Genomic DNA, 5927 nt, shown 5'->3' on the forward strand with positions numbered 1-5927 from the left:
TTTGCAAACTCAGTGAGTGGTTTTGCTATAAGTCTGAATAGTTTTAGAGATTGTGCTACAGGATTCACAGTTAGGGTTTAAGCATTCAGAAAAAACTGTAATAGAGGAGGGGTGGGGAACTTGTGCAGACGCCTGGTAATGAACTAATCATTTGATTCAGGTGTGTTGACCCAGGGTGATATCTAAAACCTGCAGGACATCGGACCTTGAGGCCTGGAGTTCCCAACCCGTGTAAAAGAGTTACTTGATGGAACTGAATGCTTGTGGTAACCTGTGGAAACACTCCTTGTTAGAAGGATAAAGCATTACCCTCACAGTGTGAAGGGTTGACTAAGACACAGGAGTGTGAAGTGTTGAAAGTGAAACTGTTAAACGCTTACAAGCCGTGTGTGGGTGTATGATAACATCCTGTTCCAGTAGTGATGATAGTTGTTGGTAAAGCTGACAACTGCATGGAAATGAAACTACAGTAACAATAACAACTGTAGAGTAGGGAGGAGTCACACAGGACAGGATCCCTGACTGGAGGTCAAAGACCATTGCCATGAGGAAGGACTACGAGGAGAACAAATCAGGGAGCGCTAAGTCTAAACCAGGGCCTCTCCCCACAAATATTTTCTGTTTCAATGTGTCTAATATGTGCCTTGAATTACGAATTGTTCTCCAGTTCTCTGTGTCCTGACACTGAGAGCTCCACAGTTGTGCATCCTGAATCTCTAAATTGTTACCTAAAATAATGTGAACTGATAAATTGCCTCCTGAACTTCTCTCAGTAAAAAAGATGTACAGGTACAGGGTGAATTTGTATATGTTGCTATATCATTTTTATGTTTTGTCAACATTAAATGAAGGCAAAGAAACAAAAACTGTCCCACAAAATGCCTGTGGACATCTTTGATGTGTTATATTTGGAGTGATGAAAATATGCTAATGAAATCAAACAAAACATCAATCGGATTTTTATTTAAACTAACTAATTAACTGTCATCATTATGACTAATAGCTTCAATTATGACTCACTGATGAGACAGAAACGTGTGAAATTAGATGCCTGGCAGCTTGTAAATTAATCACAGACATTAATGAAATGTATGATGCAGAAGATTAAAAAAAAAACAGCCAAAAAAAAAACCCATCCCAGAAACTTAAAGCGACTCTGGTTTCAATTTGGGCAAATTAAAGACCTGCTTTATCTTGAAAGAAAGTAAGAGACTTAGTAAGAGACAGTATATCCTCAGTTTCTTAATGTAAAACTAATGGAGTCAGGGCCGGTACAGAGTGCTTGTTAGTTTTAGTCCCCTTGTTTTCCACTGAGTTATCGGTTCTATCACTAGTTAGCAAAGTTTATGTAAGTTCATTAACCTCAACCAACCTTCACTCGGTGATGTGATGTTCTGTACTAGCACAAGATGGTGCTAAACACGTTCTAAAAATGTTAATTTTAAGCACTTATTTCTTAAATCCGGCCTCACAGACAGTGTTACATCTATAACTACGCAAAGTTTGATATAGACATTGATATAGAAACTCTAAGATTGGTTGCAGTGGCTCAGCATGGGGGAAAGAATCACAATATGTTTGTTATATTGCATAAGTATATAAAGAAAACACTTGAGATGCTTACCATTTGTTTCAGAAAGAGAGTTTTATATAAACAAGAGCATTTTTTCCTTTTCCCCCTATTACATCACAACAACTTGATTGGCCAGTTTCAGTGTTTATCCTGGAGCAACATTATTTTGATGATACAAGTACAACATCAACAGGGAGATATCTGTTAATCAACTCTGACCATGGCTGTGCAACAGTCACAAAACACAATGCATCATTGCATATTCACCACAGAACAGCAAACTAACCTGTTCATCCTTCACAACACTGCCTTGTATTTTCATGCAACTATTGAACAACACAAATTTAGCATACCTCAGTTTGTTTTACAAAACACAGCTTTAAATTTCCAGTTTATCAAATGCTACTGAGCAGTCCTTACTTTTAAATATAACCTCTCTTCTTCCTCTCCTGACTTACATCTCTCTCCATCTCTGAGTGAGGTTATTGCTCACTCTTTTCTCACTTTGAATTACAGCAGCTCTACTTTTAGCTATCAGACAAACTAGGAGATTAACTGCATTGAACCAGTTTGTGTGTTTGCTCTTATTTGTTAATCTCAAGAAACACTGCATCTAAAATGGGCTCCTACTTAAAAAGCTATACTCCCTTTATTCCTGCTCCTCTTCTGTAGAGCTAGTTAGCTATAGAAGTAGCACGATCAAACTGGATAAATTTATGAAGTACATTCCAGGGTCCTTAATAGCCAGAAACGATTAAGCTAGGTGGCTAATATGTATATACATGCAAATGTGTTTTAATTGTCCGTTTAACTCTTCATTTACCATGGACCCGCCGGCAGGCCCATTTTACAGCGCTGTTTACATGACTGTAACTCCATCATGTGGCACAGCATCAAGGCCATCACCAACTACAGGAAGACAACAACTGCCTACGAGGGTGACGCCTCCCTACCAGATGCGCTGAACAACTTCTATGAACGGTTTGACACTCAGAATGGCGTGTTGGTGTGTCAGGTTCTGTGTCTCTTTGCAGAGTTAACTCTCAGAAAGCTGCTGGTCCAGATAACATCCCTGGGTGAGAGCTTCATTGAGCACTGCTGCTGTCCCAACTTGCTTCAAGGCCACCACCCTCTTTCCTATGCCAAAGAAGTCCCCAGTGTCCTGCCTCAATGACTGCCGTCTTATTTTACTGATTCCCATCATGATGTAGTGCTTTGAGAGGCTCGTCATGACTCACATTAAGACCAGGTTGCCACCCACGCTGGACCCAAAGCAGTTTGCATATCGCCCAAACCAGTCAACAGATGATGCCATCGCCACCAGCCTACATCTTGCTGTCACCCACCTGGACAATAAAGACACATATATACGAATGCTATTCATAGACTTCAGTTCAGCATTCAGCACAATCATTCCTCAGCACCTGATTGGAAAACTGAGCTTGCTGGGCTTGAACACCTCCCTGTGAAACTGCATCCTGGACTTTCTGACAGAGAAACCTCAGAGAGCCCAGATCGGTAACAGCATCTCCAACACCACCACACTGAGCACTGGAGCCCCTCAGGGCTGTGTGCTCAGCCTACTGCTGTTCACTCTGCTGACTCACGACTGCGCAGCAATGCACAGTTAAAACCACATTATCAAGTTCGCCGATGACACGACTGTGGTGGGTCTCATCAGTAAGAACGATGAGTCAGCATACAGAGAGGAGGTGCAACAGCTAACGGACCTGTGTAGAGTCAACAACCTGTCTCTGAACATGGACAAAACAAAATAGATGGTTGTTGGCTTCAGGAGAGAATGGAGAGATCACTGTCCACTTAACATCAATAACATCTGTGGAAGTCGTCAAGAGCACCAAATTCCTTGATGTTCACTTGGCAGAGAACCTCTCCCGGTCCCTCAGCACCAGCTGCATAATTAAGAATGGTAATGGTAAATGAAGGCCCAACAGCGTCTCTACTTCCTGCGGAAGCTGAGAAAAGCCCATCTCCCACTACCCATTCTCACCCCCTTCTACAAAGCGACTATCGAGAGCATTCTAAGCAGCTGCATCAATGTCTGATATGGTAACTGCAGCGTATCAAACCACAATACCCCACAACAAATGGTGAGATCAGCGGAGAAGATTATTGAAGCCATCACAGACACCTATCACACTCGCTGCATCCGCAAAGCCATCAGCATTGTGGAGGATCCCACACACCCCTCTCACACACTTTTCACCCTGCTGGCTTCTGGCAAGAGGTACCGGAGTATTCGGGCCCTCACTGCCAGACTGTGAAACAGCTTCTTCCCCCAGGCCGCCAGACTGCTGAACACTCAGTGACGGGAATGACAAAAACACACGCATACCTTCATACACGTCACTACCAAGCACTCATCTGCAGAATCTTACACACACACACATTCATACAACTAGTTACTTTTTGCACAATACTCAGTCTTTTGCACATTATATTGCACTGTTGTGTCTGTATCATTCTGTTAAATAAAAACTTTCCTCAAACGTGTTAAACTTATGTAATGAGCCTATTTTGAAGATGTAAGGAGTAGAAAATACAGATATTTGTGGTAAAATGTGGGGAATAAATATAAAAAACTGTCAGAAAAATAAACACTCAAGTACAATATTGATACCTGAAAATTCTACTAAAACTCTACTAACAGTATTTGAACTTTGATATTTCCAGCTCTGAGCACTCTGAGTACGAAACAATCACAATCACCAGTGTATAACATTGTTTGCCCTTGTACAGCAGAGTGAGGCTTGTGGCTGTGAATGTGAGAACTATTAGATTCTCTTTTCTAAAGAAATTCGTAAAAGAAACAATGCCAAATAGAGGAGAAGGCTGCAAATTTCTCAAACACCACCAAATAAAGACATTCACAGGATTTGCAGGAGAATAACTATTCTTAGTAAAGTGATGCTGAACTAAACATGGAGAATTCAGGCTTCCACTCAGTATTTCGTTGTTTCACTCTAGCTGGTGGGACATGCTTAGGCACCAAAACTACTGGACAGGTCTAGTCTTGCTGGGGTTTTCACACTGAACACTGCTGAAGGACATCTCATGTCCACGTTTGGGGATGCCGGTGATTTTGATAAATGAAAGCAAATGCAAAACCTTTTTAACAAAATAAATAATGTTTCAACCACATTTTGCGACCCAAACTAATTGAAAAACGTTGTAGTAGTAGTTTTTGTTGTAGTAGCTATGTACAAAATGTTCAAGATAAAATGGATGGATGTAGATGGAGGAATCTAGTGTGTGTTGAAAATGTGGAACAAGATTCTAGTATTATCAGTTCACTTTGCATTTTTAATATTCTAAATAAATACACAAAAAGGCAACTTCTTTTGTCTGCTCACTTGTTCACATCAGATTGGGGGCACATTTAAAGCATTTAAAAACCACAACAAGATAAACTATCCATTGAATGCAGCATCAGCCTACGGCGACTTCCCAGTTCGTGATTCTTGAAATTGGAATTGGTGCATTGTTTGAACGGATACACGAGTAAAATGTAAGTTTTCATACGCAGACTTATAATAACATAATAACTGTATATCACTTCATGTCTCATCAGCGTGTCGCAGTCATGACGAAATTCCTCTGCAGTTCATTTCTATAACTCAGAAAAATCTTTTCTTTCTCTGCTGATTTTAATTAGCCCCTAGGACATAGTTTCCTGATTCCTTTACTCATATCGCACACGTGATGTTTCTATGGAAAAAAAATGTTAAAACTCCAGCGTTGCATTAAAGCGGGGGTTCCTATTCCTTTTCACGGGAACCGTGAAATCGTATAGCTTAATGTTCCTTGTATTGCGCAACTCGGGTCTTTCCTAAGAAGACTGAAACGACACCTCCTCCGCTCTGCCCAGAGAGAACACTCCCACTCACACGCTCACAAGACGCACAAACCCCCCCTCTCTCAGAGAAGTCGCACTGTTGCTGAACTGAAGCTGTAAATCCAAATTCAAAGTGTTTACGCGCATCAGGAGACTGAAAACAGAAGAAGCAGTTGTGTAAGTGTACAGTACTCCTCGTTATTTCTCGTTTTACGTGACAAAGTGAGTGAGGATATTAATCATCGGTCTAATAATATGTTTTAGTAAAGAAGAGAAGACAGCAAAGGTAAAAGCATCCTTATTTTCACAAATCGTTCAGTTTTTATTTTGCTTGGAAAAAATCGTCAGTTTATCATTTATTCAAATTAATCGCATTTTTCTGTTTCTGCTGTGCCTCCTTTCTTCATTTCGTAGCTTCATATCTGTTTAAATTAAGATTTTAGAGGAGGCAGTGTTTTGCTCAAAATTTTTAACGTAACTATTAATTACAGTACATCA

The 5927-nt window shown here is 40.5% G+C and overlaps 1 protein-coding gene across 2 annotated transcripts in view; it reads left to right on the forward strand.

Moving 5' to 3' along the window:
• Positions 1-5476: 5476 nt before the first annotated feature.
• The window catches only part of LOC102201951 (platelet-activating factor receptor-like), a 3957-nt gene continuing 3506 nt past the window's right edge, over positions 5477-5927 (forward strand). Inside the window, exons 1-2 of one of the 2 annotated variants that reach the window (XM_005723819.1) lie at positions 5477-5606; positions 5694-5715. The gene's annotated coding sequence lies outside the window, so the exon portion shown is untranslated. The remainder of the gene's footprint in view (positions 5607-5693; positions 5716-5927) is intronic. The other variant, XM_005723818.1, reaches the window with a different exon arrangement.

The sequence above is a fragment of the Pundamilia nyererei genome, unplaced genomic scaffold, assembly GCF_000239375.1.
Source record: "Pundamilia nyererei isolate P.nyererei 1_Seehausen unplaced genomic scaffold, PunNye1.0 scaffold00010, whole genome shotgun sequence".
Taxonomy (NCBI): Eukaryota; Metazoa; Chordata; class Actinopteri; order Cichliformes; family Cichlidae; genus Pundamilia; species Pundamilia nyererei.